Source organism: Gnatocerus cornutus, chromosome 8 (assembly GCF_029298725.1).
Source record: "Gnatocerus cornutus isolate USDA-ARS CGAHR chromosome 8, icGnaCorn1.1, whole genome shotgun sequence".
Classification (NCBI taxonomy): domain Eukaryota; kingdom Metazoa; phylum Arthropoda; class Insecta; order Coleoptera; family Tenebrionidae; genus Gnatocerus; species Gnatocerus cornutus.
The window spans coordinates 11,406,324-11,428,335 of NC_142240.1; positions in this window are offsets into that span (position 1 = coordinate 11,406,324).

The window sequence follows — 22,012 nt, forward strand, 5'->3', positions numbered from 1 at the left end:
TAAATGTTCGTCTTTAGATCGGATCTTTGTACCAAAAAAAGCAACCGCTATTTTCTGAATTTATTGTGCCAGAAGGAAGCCTTTTTGAACTGCTCCATTACATCATTTGTAACGATGGTGCATTTTTAGTTTCCGCAATTTCATTGAAAGATATTTGTCATAACAATTGTTCACATATGGCCCGTTCCGCGTGCGCGTTATTAGAAATTTTATTTTCCGGAGATGCAAGGACCGAGCCGTAAATCAGCCACCCTCGGCCATTATAATTTTACCTCGGTGGTAAAAAGTGGCTTTCAAGAGACGCCATTTTTTCTCATTTGAATGCAACAACCACATCCCCTCGTTAATGACGGAATTAGGATCGATATTAGTAAGAAAAGACTCGTGGAGAATCAGACGGAAATGTGAGAGAATATTCAGAATTCGGAGTCCATAGGGAATTCGCCGCTGCCTCTTCTATATACATGCAAATGCAATTCAGGATGGGCCGCACTGAAAATAGTTCAACATCCAGTCTTCAATCGACATCATAGAAAATTAATAAAGGTGGAAGTTGATGTCGTGCGTGCAGCGGTTTGGTCCTGAAAGACTTCCAATTCCGACGACATGTGTGCGATGGAACAGAGAGCTTTTTATTAAGCTCGTTTCGCATGCTCTTCTTTGCTTTCACTTAAACAAATCATACGAACATTCTTCTGAATATTAACGTTGGCTCTTTGAACGGCAATTTTCGTAATTTTGGAAAAAGCTTTCAAGCTCGATTCTGAGACACGTATACTGAAATTATCACAGCTTCCAAGACGCGGGCATAGATGACGAGTTTTAAAAGCACTCACGGGAACTTGACAAATTGGATTTTCTTTTTTAGTCGCTTGGCGCTATAAATGTTTAATAGCTAATTTCAGGTTTAGAATTGTTCCTGGCGGTCAACTTAGTTTGTTATAACTTTAGTAATTGACAACATTTTATGACAGCGCGAATAGTTTGAAGACGGCGGTAGAAAATACCAACACATTGCGGCAGTTTTTCATAAGCCACCTATTTACATGCAAATAACTGCAAAATATGTTTTTTAATATAGTCTCGTGGTAACTGAAACTTCCAAATATTACTTAACTTATTTGTTATGTATATTCATACAAGCATGCAGCGTGTTGGAATAATTTAACTTGTCTCTAATAAAACCAAACTTGTCGGCGAAAACTATAATTAAAAACCAGAGCCCTGGTGGTCGTGCAAATTGTTACCCAGTGAACCCATAAGGTTTCATATAACTGATTGGTCCTCCTAATTGTTCCTATTTTTATTGGTAGTCGGAGAACCTTCCTCGAAACTCGCTTATTGCCGAGTATACAATTATAGGAACCCCGGGGCCGACACAGCAATGTGTTGGAGCAGATGAGCACAATGCCGCCATCCTGTCCAAAGTGTGATAGTGAAAGCAGTTTTATACCAATTGGTAAGGCTCTAGGGAGAAAACGTGCATGCACGAAATAAAATTAACAGCCCACCAACAGAATAACGAAATTAAGAGACCCATTTCTCTTGAATCTCGTGAAAACTAAAATATTATTAGGGCACCGTGGTGAATTCAAACAAGCAAATCGCCCACCCCAAAAAGTATTGATGTTTCCTGCACAATCCGAGGGCATACGTAGACAATATTGTCCCTAAGGAACCCTTAGAGATGATTGCGGTGCGGTTGTACCAACCTGCCTAAAACATCAGAGACAGAGTTATTTCCGTGTTTACTTTTATTCTGTTGACGCAAAAATAAAATTTCATTTCAGTCGGAATTTATAATGCAGTCGTCCGCTGTTTGCCATTTAATTTTGTCGTGTTTGCGTGTTCAACAAATTATGCAGGGCATAAATATTAGGAGGAGAATACACGGTTCAATTATTACGAGTAATCAGTCTTGTTTTTCAGAGTTTGGAAATGCGCTGAAATAAAGAGTTTCAGAGAGGAACGTTGCACGCTTTCACTACGATAAATCATTTCAACATGACATTGCTATAAAATGAAAATAAAATTGTACTTGCTATAATTCTTCAGGTTTCATGTGTTTTTCCTCCATTCGTTGTACCCCTGGAGCTCCCGTAAATCGAATTCATTTTACGGTTTTGGAATCTAGTCGCAAACTCAATCAGTACTGTAAGACCTACATGTGTATTTATTTTCTGTTTAACTCGAAGTCGGTAATTTACCATTTCCACGGCACAAAATAAATCACAGGTGCGACACTTAAAAACGACATTTATCTTCTGATTAAGTGCAACTGTTGCTATAAATATTAGGGAAATAACTGAGAAGTTAGATTTACTTTTCACGAGGCTGCAGATAATTAATTCACTGAAAACTTCACTTCAGGTTTTATGTGTTGCTTTTTTTGCAAATCGAATTCGTTTTACGGTTTTTGAATCTACGCACAAACTCAATTAGTTTATAGCATATCGAGGTGCAGCACCAATAAACAACAAGCATTGTCTGATTAATTGCAACCGTGCACTTAATAACATTATTAGGGCAGAAGACTAAAATGGGATTGAGAAAAGCACTCAAGTTCCTCGTACTCCTGTGAGGGCCATTCCAAGGCAAAATGTCCACTAATTTATAGAAGCATATATTTATTTTCATTCTTTAAAAGCATTTTTTAAGTTTAATTCGGTTGGTTCTCTCAGAAGAGCCGTTTTCATACGAACTTGCTCTGAAATCGCTGCAGTTTGGACTTTTTGGTCCATCCTACAATGAAATTTAGTTCATCAGGTATATTAATTAAAATTTAAGTTTCTCTGCTGACCAGTTCAATTAGACAAAATTTTGTGGAAATCTCAGATTTAAAGGACACGTCTGTTGTGTCACGCGAACAATTTTCATTCTTATTTTTGTAATAAAAACAAAACTCAGAAAGCTCGCTGAGACACCGGAAAAAGCTTTCATGCATTGCTTTGCTTCTCATCGACTTTACCTAAACTCGCATAAATTATAAAATTCTATCATTAATCACAATGCGGTGGCAAGTAATACTTGGCGTGACCTTTTTACGTTATTTTGGCATTTAATATATGCAAAAGTTCAAATTTGTTTTTAAGATATTTTACACTCGATCCTTTGTTTGATAGGTGCGTCGTAAACTTTCTTATTCGGTGCTTTTATTTTACATATTTATCATTAATTAGTCAAGAAACTCAAATCTAAATTGTTTTTATATGCAGATCGGTGAAAATTTTACGGTTTTATATGGGGGCTGCTTGAAATTATGCATATGTTCAATGGAACAGACGTGTGTCAATTTTACAATTCTTATTGTAACAACTTTTTTAATAAAACAGGAGATATGGTGGAATTTTAAAAGGGTTTTGATGTTGTGTTCACGTGCTGGAAGAAGTTTTAGATTAGAAAATATTACCACTTGACCCTGTAAATTAATAGGGGATGAATAATAATAAACGCAGGAGTTGACTTTTGACACCACATAGCGATGTATCTTTAATTTATTTCCCATTTATTTCCATTCAAAGTTGGCCATTTAAAATAAAAATAAAGTGGATCGTATATTCCTGACAGCATTTCTCGTTCCTATTTACATTTTTAACGCCATTAGCGAATTTTCTTTGTCGTATGTAAAAATGTTCGGATTGGAAACTCGCTTTGTTGCCGTTCGGGGGAGAAGAGCGAGCTTTTATTTATGGGTGTGGAAATGCAATTTAAGACGCGCGTTTCCACGTTGGCGGCCCGCATTTGCATAATTCACACCGAGACAAGACAAATTCCTAGCAGTTTTCATTATAATCCCATCCCAGTGAGCGTTTTCCACGGAAAACTTAATGGAGTCCGCGAGATGTTTACGGTTTCCGTCAGTTTTTATCCTTTTCCGACGACAGGAAAGAAATGTTATACATACAAATATTTCCGGGGGGGTGCAAGGAGCGGACCGTAAATCAGGCCCCTTTGTAATTTTACTGTGGCGCGAAAATTGGGGAGGGAAAACCATTTTTTCTCATTTAAATGGAGTGGGTCTCTGGTTTCTTTAGCTAATGGGGAAATTGAAATTGATAAGGAAACAGTACGTAACATGCTTGAAGTGATATTTAACGCGCGTCCTACGAAGAAGAGGATAATCTAGAAATAAAGGAAAAATTAGTACAAGCGGAAGGAAACTTTGTAAACTCCGCTTTCCTTCTTCGTGTTATCTAAAGAGCAATTAAAATACAAATAGTTGGTAATTTGCATAATACGAAAATATGGCGCGATAAGAATCTTTGTGTGCTTTGTATAAATTTCTTAAGTGCTCAGCCGTCATCAGATGTCAATATTGTTCAACACGTATTGGATTTGGAAAGATCAAGATAAGAATGCGTTTGTAAAAAGTGTAAAGATAAAAACGACAGATTAGAGTTGGAGACGTGCTTAATATGACATGTTTATCCATCTCATTTTTTATGTAAATCTTCTTAATTATTTTTAAAATGTCGAGCTATCTAAATCTTCTTACGTTGGATAAGAAGTCTTTCGTTACAGTGTGTGAGTGAAAATAATGGAGTTTTGTGACCTCCGTGGCTCGTAAAAATTACACGTAAACTTCAATTTTAACGCTAATGACAGCGACGTAAATTATGCGGCCGACTTAAATCGACCTTAATGGTTTTAAACATCTCGAAATGTTTGTTCTGGGAACGACACCATCCGCAAAAAAAGCAGTCTTGACATAAAGTTGGATTCACGCGGCGTGATGTTGCGTCCTACAACCGCAAATTTATTTATTTTTATTTTGTGTCACGTTATGGGTGATTATGTGCGCAATTGTTAAGCCGAGCCGAACTTCGAATAGCACGTAAACCTAAAGCAGGACCGGCCTAACCGCACTGGGAACGAATCCGTCACATGGATGGACGATTACTGTCTAGTTTTTAGCCATTAACGATTTACCTCCAGGTAGACATAATTGGTACCAATTTTTAAACATTTACAGCCGGATGGTGTGCTTCGGGAAAAAACGCTCTGGGTATCATTACCGGGGACTTAAAAACTGCCTTCTTCACGATCTAATTCTGTTATAAACTGCGGGGCTTAATTGGCGAACGAGACGGAAAAATATTCATTAAGTTTACAGTACTGTCTGTTGATAATTTCACTTGAAAAACTGCAAATTTTTAGTTCGTTCTGAATATGAAAATTTCTAAAAATTGTAATCTTTGGAATTTGCCACAATTGATAGACAAGCTAAAAGTAGTAAAACCTCAAAAATTTACTGTTTTGGGATGAAAACTATCAAAGTCACAAACTTCAGTAGAAAAGGGTGGAATTTGTTGGTTGGTTATCAAAACAAAAATTTTCAAAAATTTTAATTTTTGCTCAACAAATTTGTAATTTAGTACAGTTGACAATTAGATCAGAAATTGTATGCCTCTAAATTTTACCGTTTTGTTACTAAAACTAATTAAGTTATGACAGTTAACAGAAGATAGTTTAATTTTTTTGTTTGTTCAAAGAATAAAAATTTTTTAAAATTCAGTTTTTTGGTCAGAAAATTAGGAATTTTTCAAAATTTATAAGTAGGCCGAAAGTAGTAAAACCTCTAAATTTTGATCTTTTGGGATGAAAACTGTTAAAGTCACAGATTAACAATAGAAAAAAGTGGAATTTTTTGGTTGGTTGCCAAAAAAAAATTTCTAAAAATTCTGATTTGTCCTTAAATATTTTGGAAATTAGCACAGTTAACAATTAGATCCAAAATAATATTCTCTCCAAGTTTTATCGTTTTGGCATTAAAACTGCCTAAGTTATGTTTTTTTTATTCGACTTAAAAACCAAAATTTGGTTAAAAATTTTGTGATGTAAGTTGGTACAATTGATAAGCAAGCCAAAAGTAGTAAACTCTTCAAATGTTATTGTTTTAGTATGAGTATGTCAAAGCTCCGGAATTTATTAGAAAGTGATGAATATTTTTGGTTCGTCTTAAAAATTAAAATTTTTAAAAATTTTGTTTTCCGCTCTAGAATTTCAAGTTTTTGCGCAGTTGATAAAAGAGTCTTAAGTAGTAAAAGTTCCGAATTTTACTACTATAGAATAAAAACTGTCAAAGTTACAGACATTAATAGAAAACGATAATTGTTTGATAGATCACCAAACCAAAAATTTTTAAATACTCTGATTTTTGCTCAAAAATGTGATTCAGCAAGATTGACAACCAGATTAAAAATATTTTAAAATATAGTATTTTACAGTTTTGGCATTAAAGCTGTCGAAGTTATGATAATTAATAAAAAATAGAATTATTTATTCGTCCTGAAAATGAAAATTTCTAAATATTCTGTTTTTTCTGTCAAAACTTTTGGAATTTACCACAATTGATAAACAAGTCGAAAGTAATTAAACTTCCAAATTTTACCGTTTGAAGATGAAAGCTGCTAAAGTTATATGGAATTCAATAGAAAGTGGTAGAAATTATTTTTTTGTGATTCGTCTTGTCAAAACTGAACTCAGACTGACAGAAAATTCCACAATTTTATGTAGGTATGCATATTAAATTGATTTTGGATGAATATTTTACACTCCTATAAATAAAATAACAGAAAGAACCCAGAACATTACAAAATACCTTCTTGCATTAATTTAACAAAGCTGGAAAGTGCAAATACCCGCTAGAGCGCTAGAGCAAAAATTAATAAGCTTTTTACCATAATTCAAATAATAAGATAATCAGACCTGAGTATGCAAATTGAGAAAGAACTGCTCGTGCAGTAATTCCTCGAATGAAAGAAAGACAAAATAATAGCACGGTGCGCTGGATAATTCATGGCTCGCATTCACATCCCAAAAGAAAGAAATACGAGCAGCATATTAAATTTAAAAAAAATCATAAAAAATGTGCGTTGCAACCACCAATGACATTTCGGTGTGTATTAACAAAACATTTTTTTGGAGCTCTGGGTGTAATCCCGAAAAATCATGAGTCACTTCCCTGTCATGAAATAAATAAATAATTCGAATCCGGTCTCCCTATTGGGTTCGTTGTTTACCTGATGGATAACACAGCCTGGAACAGAGACAGCAGCACTTCACTGCCGGAAGCAAACTCCATGTTCCGGTGAGAGTGGTTGGTAATGCCCATAATTACCCTTTAATATGGAAGGATCACGCTGTTAGACGCGGAAGTCGGTACAAGATGGGGTTTAAATAATCTATTAACAGAGGAATTTTTAATAATACGTTGCTCATCCCCTTAAGAGCCATCTTCAATCGTCAATTATTGAAGCAATAGCACCGAGTAATGAATAGTAATGGCGGGCACAGGATGATGTTTATGTTCTAGAGGAAAGGGGGTGGAACCCATCGGAAATAAACTTACTTTATGTTTTCCGTTTCGTGCCATTAATTACTCAACTGGTTTAATTAACTACGATCTAACAAAAAAATATAATTTCGTTCAAGAATTTCGTCATAAATTTTGCCTGAATTAAGTTGTTCGTAGTTCGAGGAAACAATTTTTAAGACTGTAATTAATAAAGTAATAACGAAGCAGTTGGTAATTTTTATTTTTTCATTAAAGCTCACTATTACCGTTTTGTCCATATAATTTGATGTTGTTACGGTTATGTGCCTGAGAAATCTCGCTGTACACTCGCCACTTATTTATTACTATTTTATTTATTAGATGATAAATAATAAGTTTCTCGTCGAGCCGGCTACCAGCAGATCATTACTACAGACTTATCGATTCTCATGTTGTAAATAATAACTGTACCGGTTCTAAAGATAAAGAATTTTTTGTGGATTAACAATAAAATTCTAACGGAACTGAGCCTCCCATTGTGTAAGCATAATTTGATAATAAAGTAGAAATTTAGATGTAACGAACTGAGCGAATTTAAGGCTTCATAAATATAGAGTTCATGCCATTAAGAATCATGAACACATAAATTACAGTTCTCAAGAATCCAATAGATATTAACACTTGGATCATTTAAAGATAAATCAGTATTAGCTCCGATTGACGTTTTGAAAGGAACAGCAGTACGAGAAATAAATAAATTAATTCAAGACAACGTTCATGTAATATTCATCTTATTACCTACATTCGTTCTAAAAATAAAGCAAAATGTCTTTTCGATGTCACTGCAAGAGGCATTTTTCTTAATCTTCAGGTTCTTAGATTGAAAAATGTTTTCTATTAACATTCCCAGCAACCGCGGTAACTGCGCAATTTATTTGATATATTATTTCTTCAGTTTTCCACTTCAGCATATCTGTAATTATTTTAATAACCATATCTGCGATCACAAATCACCTAGAAAAAGCCGCAGCCAGTTCGGTTTTTATCTTCAAATAACAATTTCCTCGTATGTTATCGAATTAATAGTTTTCATATTCAGATTACTTCCTCAAGTTTGCGGGAAACTGGTGCAACTTTGATATGACTTTTTTAAACTTCTTTTATTTCGTATTTAATGGTGCAAGTTGAAACCACTGGCACTGGTAGTGGTCGGGAACTAGAATAACAATTTAAAAACTCGATCATCTCCCTGTCAATAAACGAGGACTGTTCAGATTTAATTTCTCCAAGTAATTCAAACGAAGAGATTCCAATTGTGTTTGAAAATGAAGCTCGAATCCAGCGGGAAGCGATTTTTTATTGTTGCGAGAGTTTGCGACGAACGAAGTCGAGAAAAATGATGGATTTGAATTGATAGATATGGAACTTTTCCGTTTGTTAACAATGAAATGATAGGACGGAGCTATGCAGTGTTTTCAAAGTTAAATTACAGAGTTGGCAACATATTGCTCTCGGAAGCTGTGCTATATGAGAAACTGCTTTTGAATGACTTACAAACTTTAAAAATTTTACTTTGAAATTTATGTCCGACATTAAAATTCTTCTAAAACAAATTAATTTCGACTTGACTACAATTCAAGAAGAAGTTTTAATGAAACGTGTTCTATTGCCAATTTGAATACGCATCTCTCAAACTTCGGAAAAAATTCCAGTGCTAATGCTTCTGTTTTCCATCGGCGGCACAAAAAGCCCCGACAAAAAATCGAGGTAAAATAGTACCTTTCCTAATTATAGGTGCGCACTACTGGTTCTTTGTCTATACTTACGACTTTGTCATTCTCCTTAATGTAAAATGGTACAAAACGCCCCTAATTACGCCCCGCTCTGCAATAATTCCCTTAATGAGGGGGCTCTCTTCCGCCTCTTGAACGCAAGCGAAAAAACTTTGGAGGCGACACCTTGACTAGCCGTTAATATCAATTTAAATTTTTAAACAAACTAGTGCCTGCGAGCACCTATTTAATAGCCGCCGATAATTTTAAATTTAAAATTATTCGGAGCATGTGCTACTTATTCTAATAATTTTTAATAGGCAATATTTCGGTAATCGTTTAATTACGGGCTCGTCTAGACGCATCATAAAATATTGTTTTTTGATCATACAAAATAGCATAATAACCGTGTACGGACTCCTTAATTTTCCACATAATTGCGTCCCGAAGAACTTATTCAAATTTCTGGTAATAAGTAAATATATTCCACACTGATTATCGTAATTCGAAAAAACCGAAGTCGGTATTCTTAGAAAATTATTATTTAAATTAATTTGTTTATGCCGACGTGGACCGAGAATTTATGCTAAATATCCCGGCTTCGGCGCGATTATTACAATTATTCAAAAACACGTCTATTTTCTACAGTCCGGCTTACTTTTAGTCAAAATCAGGGAATATTTAAATTTATTGAATTGCTACAGGCATTCAATCCAACTATCGTGGGATATACACTGATTTGCGATTCAGCAAATAATTGTCGATTTTTTCAAATTTGCATATTTGGTGCGGCGAATTCTAATGGAATCTGAACGATTTTCGCAGTTAGATAAAGAGACAGACACAACGAGGTGAAGATTAGAGCTGGTAACCACCAAACCACATGAGCAATAATCGCAGTGCAGTCTTTTTGTTTTTGGATAAAACAAACCGTTCTCTCTTTGAACGCTGAGAAATAGGAACAAGCTCTATTTAAGCTAATGTCTGTAAAAACTGCAGCAGCTGCTGGATGCAAGTCTTTAATCTCCCTCGGTTGTAATCCCACAAAAACTATATACGCACCAAGGTGGTGTTAATGCTTCATTTTAAAATCAATTACGAATTGAAATTTCCCGATCTTCGCAGCTGGATAGACAACTTTATAGACCTCATAAATTAAACACCTGTCCATTGATGGAGAACAAAAAACTTCCTAATATAAATTTTAATGTTACAATCCCAATAAATCTCCAAGTTCGTTCCTTGAGCAATTATAAATGATGGGAAGTTAGTAGGTCTTGGCCTGAGGGCTTCTTCTAGTGCACAGGACCGGACTTGCTAGTGTCAGCACGTCACTGGGGGGCAATTATTAAAAGCTGTTCGTCGACGGCGTTATTACCATAATTGTTTTCAATTCTAGCGGTGTGTAATTTAGCCCTACATCATCTCTGCGAACATGATACTTTACAAACATTGTGATTTTTAAAAATAAAGCGAATTATGTTATGTATTGTAATTTATGAGCGTGATGTTATTATTAATGCGGCAATTTACATAATTTACCCGACTTGAGCACAGGACTCTTCAAAAGGGCAAGGAAACGGGCAAACAGGTGAAAAACACGAAACTATATAAAGGATGTTTATTATGAAGGAACTCGCTTATTACATTTTAATTAAGTTGTAATTGAACACTTTACGAAACATGGATAAATACAGAAACTAATTTAAACACAGTAAATAGACTTAAAGTGTAATTTACTTTAGGAAAACAATATTTGTTCTACGAAGCCGTAAATGGATAGGAAATGAAAAAAATGAACACTTTAGCTCATTGATTTTACATTAACTGAACTCAAAGTAAGCGTTAAAATAAAAAACTTAATTTCTTGGCAAGTTTTTAAACTTAGTTTTGTGAGGAACTGAATCCTGTAAAATTCATTTGTGATGTCTGCAGAGACTGCACTTTCATCAAGAATTTATGGCTTCAAATAAATATTTCTTGATTTGCTTTTTCTGCTGGCGATTTACCCAACTAAATGCGGAAGGTTCAGAACAAAACTTCGTCTTAAAAATAAAACTTTTTAAAATTTGTTTCTTTTGCTTTACAATTTTGTAATTTGGTGGAGCAAATGCACAAGTCAAAAATAGTAACTTCTCCAAATTTCAAAGCTGCAGCACTTAAATTACAAAATTAGGAATTTTAGTAAAGGATGTCAGATATTTTGGTTCATGTTCAAAATGAAAATTTCTAAAATTTGTGCTTTTCGCTCTATAATCTTGCAATTTATTAACAACTCTAAAATAGTAACTTCCTCAAATTTCACAGAAGCTGCAACACTAAAATTACTAATTTTAGTAATCTTTCACTAAAAGATTAGAAAGTCGGAAATTCCTATCTCTTCTAAATTTGTTTTTAATTTGTGTTCTTTCCTCTACAATGTTGTAATTTGGTAGAGTTAATACACAACTCAAAAAATATAACTTTCACAAATTTTATAGATGTAGCATTAAAATTACCAAAATTACGAATTTTGGTGGAGGATGTTGGAAAATTATCAGAATTCTGCATCATTTTTGCTGCATTTTTTCGTATTTACAGCTGTTTTTAAATAGGACATGAAAGAACGAGACATAAATAAAATAAATAGTCTACGATCCTGACTAAAATATGAAAAGTGTGATGAATAAAAATTTTAAATTGTTATTTATTTCTATCAAAAATTTTGTATAAATCCTTCACCTCGATTTCCTGATTCTAAAAAATGTTTTTTGAGTTTTAATTATCGTATCTTTTCGTGTTGCCACGACTAAGTTTATAAATAAAAAGTTTTGTAAACGTCAAACAACAGTTTTGAACATCTAGCCAATGAAAGAGTTGAGATTGTACCAATAATTTATGCTCGTGAGTGATCTAAAAATGAAATTAGGTTTAAAAATATGAAACTATGTGCACAATGACAAATTGAGCGTGTAAACTGACTAATTATAGACCACTTAACGTAAAAGCTTGCTTTCCATTGGGTGAGTTAGTAAGTTGGCGCTAATTTATGCCCTAATTTTGTCATTGTCAATATAGCTGCCAGTTTATTTTGACAGCTGCCAGTTGGACATATTGCAAAGTGAGTGTCCTTGCAACAAATCATTGACAGTTATAGCTTCTAATTATGCGCATTTTTGTACATTTTTAATATTTAACAAGTCAAATTAGTCTGGAATTTTCGTTTGTAATAATAAGATAATTGGTGCTTCAATAAATTCTCGGCTTGTACGCATAAATTTCTTAATGGTTGTCCATAAATCAACACATTTCTACGCGATTAAGTATGCAGGAAGAACTGTGAAAACTCGTCACTTTCCATCGGCAGCATAAAGCGATTTTATCTGTCAACTAGACACATTTGACAGCGATTGTTTTCATGTTTACAATGTTGATTTTTGTTGACATAAATAGTTCACGCATAAATGCGAAAGATTGTAGGAGAGTCTGAAGCAGCAGGAGAGTGCTTGCAAAGTAAACCGGAGTCCTTTTCGCCGCACGAAATTAATGAATTTCTCACTCAACAATACATCACCGCTGGAGTGTTTCTTATGGCAACATTCGATTGTGAACCAGTCAGAAGTCATTCTTTCCCTTCTTGGTGGGTGGTGTACGACTGTTTTTCCTCTCTTATACGGGATACCCGACAAAAAAGTTTTACTCCGGAATAAAGAATAGTCCCTGGCATAAAGAGGTAATTAGCAGTCTCGGTTCCTGTCAAGTAGCTTTACTCTTTCAGTAGAACAAGGCGTGTGTTTTCTGAAAGAAACAAAAGATAAAGATCGCCTCAAAAAAACGTCGTCTCTTTCACATGGAGATTTTTAAGAAGTGAACGGCGAAAAAATCACAACACGGGAGCACTGATTAGTTTCTTGCATGTCTTCGCATTGTGAGAAAACAGACGCAGTTTAGAGACAATGATGTGCAATCATCAGCTGAAGTAACGACGCTTTGTTGGTACTGTACATGGAAAAAAATGACAGCTGTAATCAGTGTATGATTGGTCGCTGTCATCACATGACGCCCAGACACTCCCACGATAGGTTCTTTAATGATGTCCAAATCTGACGGTAAATTAAAATTATTTAAAACTTGACTCGATATTTCAGTTGACATAATTATACAGTTGTTTAGCGATTTTTATTGCTATGTAAATTAGAAAGGATAGATAACACCGATTGGTTTACGTTTCAAATAAATAAACCGAGAGAAAGCAGAAATAATCGGTGTATATGCACGGGCTTTGATGTCTAATGTTTTATGGATTAAATGCTTCAAGAAATCTTTGATATATTGTTGGCAGGACCGCACCTAACACTCAAACACCCGGTATAATTTAAATCTTGTTTTGCATTGGAGGCAAGCCTTTTTGACGACCCATTTGGATTTGCCCCAGGTCCGCCTTCTTAGAAAAAGTCTGCTAAATTTGTGTTTCCAAGACTCGCGCCTCTGACAGCTGTCAAATTAGTGGTAATATCTCCAGAGAAATGCACGTGTGTGGTTTCGAAATTTTATTTTTAAATAGCAATCGTGTGCGCTCCGACAATGCATCCTCATTCGACTCAATAAAAAGTTTAAATTACACGTAGATATGAATATCTAACGTCCTGATTGGACTGTATATAACTTATTTTTGAGGCACGAACATGCGCGTGCATATATTTCAAATAAATTATATTAAATTTCCCGTCATGTTTTCGTTTGAAATGACACATGATTACATTATCTATTTATACATGTGGCTGCTAATTCTGAAGAGTGTGACATGTTGCAATGGTTGGTTCTTTGGCTCGCTTGGATGGGAAATGTTGCTGATATTTCTGATTGCATTGCCTTTTTATAGCACCATCAAGAAATTTAATTTGAAAGCTCATATTATGTTGTTTGCTCTAGTACTCATGTAGAACCGTTTCAACAATATTTCTTTTATAAAGGTAATAAAAGTTCCAATCAGATTTTTCAGAAATCCTTATGGAAACTGACCTTTTGCGGCAAGTTTATTACCGCGTTGACGACTCAAAGGAATGGTAATCTTCAATTTCCAATTCAGCACTCAGCATAAAATAATAATGACGATATTTTCCTACTTCCTGTACATGTATATTTTTGCCTTGCAATTTATTATTGTTATAACTAAACTAGTCTGCCAGGAAATCGTGGCGACATACAAATTATCCACCATACGGAGACTAAACGATAATATCTATCAACCCAACATAATGATGGTCCTAAAGCGGACCCTTGGGGAGCGCCTCAATTAGTACTTGCCAGCGAACTTCTTCGCGACTAAATTTCTGGCTTTGCCCATTGGAATTGAAAACGAGACGGAGTGTGAGTAATTTTCCGGTGGAGTTTTATGGGCGTGATAACTTGAAAGTTATGGCTTAAGTTGACTCGGTATATTTAAACAGCGGCTTGTATTATTGTGTCTCGAGAAATGGCTACGTGTAATAAAAATGCGCGCACAATAGTTACCTCGTAGAACAAAAAGATAATAATAGAGCTGTTAAGGACAAGGATCGTGCTCAATAAGGCAAAATATCGCGCCCGGTGACTATAAAACGTTTAATTTTCCGTAAAGAGAAACATGTTCTTGGAGAAGTAGTACAGCGTGGAGAAGAAGGCTAATTGTCGATACTTCAGGGCCTTTTACGACTACCTTAGTCTGGACCACGTCGAAACTTCGCGTCTTTTCCAAAAAAAAGTCTTTCTACTTTGATATTCATCGCGAACCATTACGAGGGAAGAAAGAGCCTTGCAATTAACAGTTATTATGTTAATAATGGTGGATTTTTGAGCGGTTGGTTGAATGGTCGTCGTGATGCAGGAAGAGAGTGCCTTTGTTTGCATAGAAAATGTCAAGGAATGCGTTGAAGGGTTCCATATTTAGCGATCTCCTCGTAATCGTTCGGTACACATTTCGACTTCTGCTTGTCTAAAATATTACAATAGTTGTTAGAAGTTGAGCGCTAACCAACGAGTTATATGACACTGTCGTTAAATCCTTTTGGGCCTATCGAAAAAATCAACAAAAAGGACGACGCTGGTCCGTTGAACTCGTCATAGATGGCGGGTGCTGAGTGAAAAACTAGTTCCTTTCGGTAGCGAAGAAGCGATGCGTGCAGTCATACTTAGGCGGATTTTCCAAGTTTATTGTGGGCTTAAAGAGATTTAAGACATCGAGGTATCGTTTTCCAACTGCTGCAAGGCTTAGATTTGTAACATTCGTTAGATTTAAGTTTGTCTCATGACTCACCTGTCAGAGTGATCTTGTTAACTTCTTAAGGAAAGTTTTGGTGGAGCTTAACAATAAATCGACAAATTTCGTTCCATTGATTATTTCGGTTTTAAAATTTTAAAACGACGGATGGAAATTTATTGCGGCCACCGATTATGAAAGCCGAGATTTTGATTTATGTTTATTGACTATTTTTTTTCTTCTGGAATGTAATCCCGGTACAAATCCGATTTAATTGAATTCATGACAGGTACTGATTGAGGCATTTTCATGGTAAGTTCGACTTAATTTCTTATTAGAGACTGCAAGACACAAAAGGAAGTATCGGAAAAAGCTGATCGTTGATCGTAAACACGCTCATCGCGTTTCATATCGAAATAGAATGTTTTGGTTCAGTTTTCTGACTGACAGTATCAGATCTCTTCAAATATCCGGCACGTATTTTGAATACTTTTATCGGTAAAACCCTGGCTGCCATTGCCATAAATTAATCAGGAAAATATCTCGCTAAATTGAATTTGACCTCGGTAAATTCGGTTGGCACGTTTTTTCTTTCTAAATTTCGAGTGAGGCCGGAAAAAAGGTTGATGGGACGCGTTTCCGTTTTCCCACTCAAAAAAGCAATTAAACTGTCAAGATACACACGTATCCGATTAATTGGTTCCAAAGTTGATTTAATTGCTGTTTGATACAGAAGGCAACACCTCTGAACTAAAAAATCTCTAATTGGAGATTTTTGCAAGAGCAAAGCGAACCGTCCAAAATTAATTAATAGTCGATATAAATACAAATCGGCCCAATTAAAATTGCGACGGTAATTGTACCGAAATCTCCGACGTTAATTAGGAGCTCTATTGCTTCTTGAAAATCTCACGGAAAGGATATTCAAGCATCGATCATTTTCGTTGGTTTAGTTAATTGATTACGTTTCTAGTTCATTAGTTTGTTCAAATTTATTACTTTAGTATGCATTAGGCGACCCACGGTCCGTTGAAAAAACCAATACAGTTAGATGAATTTTTCAATGGTGTTGTAGGTGGAAGGATCGGTATGTTTCCCTTCGCCATCTGGTAAAAATTAATTACGTGCTCACGTAAGTTTACAAAGCGTGGGCTCCTGTTATTATAACTATCAGTTTTACGAATTATGTAAATTTCTGCGCTACTTTACCCACAAATTAGCGGTTTTGACGTTTTAATTGTCGGATTTTAATATGGGCCCAGTTCGTGACGGGCAACCCGAAACGGTCACATTTGCATGTTGCCGACTTGAATTCGATAATCCCTCCTGCTCCGTCACTGTCTAACAGACACAATGTGTTTTCAATCGTTGCAGGTTTAATCTGTCTGCGGTTTCTACCACTGGCTGGAAAAGAAACGAACTCGGTTTTTTAGTTTTATTATATTTGCTTTTGGAGGTCTAAGTATTCCCCACAAAGCTCCTTACAACCGAGCGATTGGTTTTTTTGGAAAAATCTCAACCAGCCGGCAGGAAAATTTTAACTTGTCGTAGGTGTCCAAGTCAGCGTCGATGCTCACAAATAAAAGTCCAACGGATCTCCGATTAATTACACCTTTACGAAAACTGCTTAATTAAGCAAATTGACTCATAAACTTCCATTGTTGAAATTTCCTAGAACCCCGCTATTACATTTGTTGTGCTTTTACGTCTGCTACAGTAATGACTCCGTTTTATAGTCTTAAACCAAATTGCTAAAGCTTTCGATTTAGAGAAATAAAATCGATATAACCGTGTTTTACAATCACTTATAAACGGGTCAGTTCGATTTTTGTTGTGGTTCTGAGCATACCATACAGGTGTGCTCATTTGAATGTATGGGAGTCATAAAACCGTCGATGCCCTTACGAGAAATTATATGAGACGATAAGAGCCGGTGACAAATTATTTGTGGAATTGTGACCAGTTGAACGTGTTATCGGTTAAGATCGCGTATTGACGGCTTGCATAATTATGTACATTTAATTTGCATATCTTGGCTATTAGTCGGGTGTACAGTTATGTTGGAGGCGCTCGGTGATATCGTACCTACCGCAAATAAATAAATTTCGGCTCGATGCGAATTCGCACCGCACGCCACTGATGACCGCTGCCCACCCTCGACGCGTCGTTTATTAAGGAATTTTGGGTATCAATATCCGAGATGAGGAAATCTTATATTTATAATCAAGTTATTTAATAATATAAATATTACAATCATTCCGCATTCCATCTTTTAAGCGGAATTGCAGTTGTTTGGTGGAAGACTACACTAATTTGGATAATAACAGTCTTGTAATAACGGTTACACAGGCACTAATTTACTGTAATGAATGGAAAAAATTGGAACGGTGGCCCGACACCAATCGCTCAAAACGGATCCAGAAACGACGTATCAAGAAATTTATCACTTTTTGATAACTTTTTTCCTTTGTAAACATTATTTTTAATCCGTTGAATTTGATTTTCTTTGGCGAAGCATGAATTTTCTTTCCGTCAGGTTTAAAAATTTACGAATCTGTTTCCGAAAAACGAATCGTGTTACATTGCCATCGATAAAAATTTATTATTTACACGGCAAAAAAGGAGGTTGCGTTGTGTTGCTTTCCGACTGTAGCAAACTAGACCGGTAGTGGATTTTTTTATCATGCCGCTAACGCAACGTTTCGTTAAATTATGCATTATTGGTCCTCTGTCCTAATTTTCTGTTGCAAGCAGTAGCGCGTTGTATTTTGTGTAAAATCGATGATGCTACAGGATCCAAAACGCCGCAAAAGCGTTTCATGATAGCAAAGCTAAATGTGTAACCCAATATTTGTTTATAACACATAAGATAAGCACTTGTATGGAAATTACAGTAGATGAGCTTCAACACTACTAATGTTATTAATTGAGTTAAATGCGGCTGCTGATACTCCAATTTATAATAACTATAATTCAGGCGAAACGCGAAATTTATACGTTCGTTCAAGTTTCAAAGGAATTCAACAACACGTAATTATTCGTATTAGAAAATAGTTTTCAATTGGTGCCATGCCAAGCCATTTTTTGTCACGTTCATTCGTGATCGAGTTTCTATAATTACTCATGTAAATTTTCAGGAAAAAATTAACGGTGCTGTTAAAGCATAAAAACTGAATTTTTGTAAGAATTTATAGTTTTATGACGATTCATGCTCGACATATAGAAGTAGATTTGATGATCGTTTTATGACATCTAAACGTAAATAAATGACACGTGTTTAAAGTAACCCACTTTTTAGAGCTGCTTTATGATGTCAATATCCACCCTAATTCCAGTTTTATTTTAATATTTTACACATAAACTTGTCTGGAAATACAAATTTCATAATCTATCTAATAAAATTTGTGAAAATTGTTTTTCTTCTAGAACTTTTTGACATATATAAAATTTTCTTGGATTATTATTTACCTAACTGCATTTTTTAGGTATTCTATATTTTTTTCTTGTCGATTTATCTTTTAATTTTAGTTAATTAGTTGGTTAGTTAGTTAGTTAGTTAGTTAGTTAGTCAAAGTTACCCAAAATTATCCAATGTTAACAAAGTAAATCAAAGGCAATTTAACAATAAAATTAGCTAAAATTAGCCAACGATAATTGAATTTAACCAATCTCAGCCAAAATTAGCCAATGGTAGCCAAAGTTAGTCAAAGTAAGCCGAAATGTTGGCCGAAGTTAGCCAAAGTTAGTCAAAGTTAGGCAGAGTTTACCAAATAGCCAATAGCCAAAATTCAAGAAATACTATAGTCAGAATTTTATAACTTTGGTTTAACTCCGCCTACTTTTTGAGCCAATTAAATTTTAGCTGGAAGTCTGATTTACTCTGCAACATTTTGATAGTTCGTTGATATTTGCTAGAAGCCGGGATAGAATTGTCCACACATTAGAAGACGAAACACGATCAAAATCGACAAAGGATTCACGATTAATTGAATTCCCGCAAAACTGCGAATTTTTTTGACAAGTGTGACACTAGAGTTGTAAAATTTTTGATTATGTTGTGTAAAGGAGGCTAGCTATTCCTCGATTCGACAAATTCAAATCGTCATTTGTTCATGTTACATGTTCAAAGTTACAAAATTCCGACTATAAATTTTTATTTTTTTTTAAATTGGTTAAAAACTGTTTGGGCTTTAACTACTTTTTACTAATTTAAAAATTCTTAACTATTTAATACTTAATCAATACTTATCCAAATATTTCGAAAAATTAGTTAAAAATAGTTAAATATTTTTAAAATTACTTAAAAATAGTTAGATATTATTAAAGTTGTAAGCTTGAAAATTCTTTAACTAATAACTCTAACAATAACTACCTATAACTAACTACCTTTCATTGGCAGATTGTGAAAGTTAGTGACCGTTCGTTAGTTAAAGTTAAAAATAGTTAGACCTTCAAAGATTGATAAATTATTTATTTTTAATTTGTGTCAACCGTAAAATAAAGCAGGGATTTGCACTTTCATTCGATGAACTTTTTGTTATAAAACTGAAATAATCGCGTTCAATCAGTGCTCGTTCGCTGCATTATTACTTGACCACCATTTCAATATGAAATGGATTTTGATCCGTTTTTCGAATATTTGTCAAACAGTTTCATTTTAACCGAAAAATGGTTATATGTACCTGTATATTAAACTTCCAGTGTTTATCATAAATTTGTACGTATGAGAGAATATAAATAAAAGGGATCCCACCCCTGCAATGGCCGAATGATAATGCTAAATAAACAAGATAAAAATGTACGTGGGTTTGACCAGGAGATAAACTAAAAACAATATTTACATCCACATAATGATTATGTAGGTGGAGATTTAAATGATTGTACAAGAATTGAAAATCTGGATGTTCAATCTTCGATGAACAATAGTATAATTTTTCAATAATTTAAATTTTTGTGAAAGTCAATGTTAATGTTAATTTGTTTTTTCTCTGAAAGTCAATGTAAAAGATTTTATTACGACATTTCCTTTTAAGAAATTCAATCACTCAATGCAATTGCAAGTTATCAAGAATCAAAGGCGTCAACAGGAAAAGAATCAGCAAATTCTCCAAAGCCGTCAGCGACAACCAAACAATCAAACCGTCAGCAATCATCAATAGAGCATCTGCTTTAGCGTTAGGTTCATCAATTTTTATAGTCACTGGTTAGTTATTAATTATTATCATGTATATATTTGAGTAAATTTAGAAAAATAGACAGTATTAATAATCAAGTCGTTACGCTATCACTGCCCAACCACCTACTCATTCCCCATCTGAACACTGGGAGTTGAGCGAATGCATTTCAGACAATAAGAAACCGCAAGAATGAGTTGAATTCAATCAAGTTTCTAACTTTTCTGAGATTTAATCAAGGCGACGTATTTAAAAATTAATTACAGCAATATACATAATTTGAAAGGTTAAAATTATGCAAGTAATAGCGCTTTAATTAATTAAGTACGTTCTCTTATTAACGAGGTTGAATTTTTCCTCGGCCTCTCCCGTTTTTCTATGAAATCGATTCTTGAATCCTATCCTCGCATTGACAATTTCCCTGCCTTTCTTGGGTGTCATAACTCAAATTGAAACGGCGACAGCCACATCTGTATCAAAGCACGACACGGTATTCGCATTATTATCAAAAATAAAAACGTCCGTTCTTTATTACATCGAATTCATCACCCACTTCTCTCTCTGGTAGCATGGCTCTGGTAGCTTAACTTCGTGTCCACTTTGCATTTTGATAAGATAGAGCGACCATAAAAATGGTGTCCATTTCAGCGTCCAGACCCGGCTGCTGAGACGAAATTAGTTTATTTATTTAGCGGGGCAAATGCGCCGTTTTAGCTCACCTGCGACTTTCCATGAAATTAGCTATTGGGAAAAAAACAAGTGCAGCTAGAGCATATGCACCAAGTTACTTTAATCCGAGCGGCGAACTTTGTAAGAAAGATAAAAGTTGAGTCATTTGACAGATATGTGTCTACATCGTTCGGGTTCTTAAATTAAAGTTGATGAAAACGCTGGATTTATCGGCGTTTTATTTTTTTACTGTTTGAGTTTATGACAAAACAACCTTTCAAACATCAGAAATAATATCGCGGTAAACGATAGCTAATGTTGAAACTCTTTACATCGTTTGGCAGAGGTCCCTTTCTTTGATCACGCTTTTATTTTCTTAATAAATTACAATAAAAGTTTTGTTCGAAATCGATTATCCACATTCCTCGCTCTAACAAAAGGAGACTCTTAAATCACCGAACTTGTGTGATTTTTTACACAGATTCCGCGATTTCTGTTTGTTATCTTCAGTTTTCTCGGCGAGTATGTTTAAAGCACACGTACATGTTTTTCGTGGTTTACAGTTAATAAATCTTTGAAGGGTTCTTTCTTTCGACTAAGTCCTATCATAAAATGTCAAATTTTTGAATTTATAACATCGTATATTCGAATACAAATCATTGTGTTTTTTAAACATCAATATTTTTCGTTTGTAGGGCTGTCATCATAAACGAATCACCAAAATAAAATTTTCAATGTAATGATTCTTCTACAGCGCGGGCAGAGGACACTTTAATTGATTTTGGGAGTATAAAATGTAAATTTCGAATGAAAACAGCTGTTAGGATTCACATTCTTTAAATATGAGTTGTTTTTGGGCCGAATTTTGCTAATTTTAACACCAGATAAAGCTGGTCCGACATAC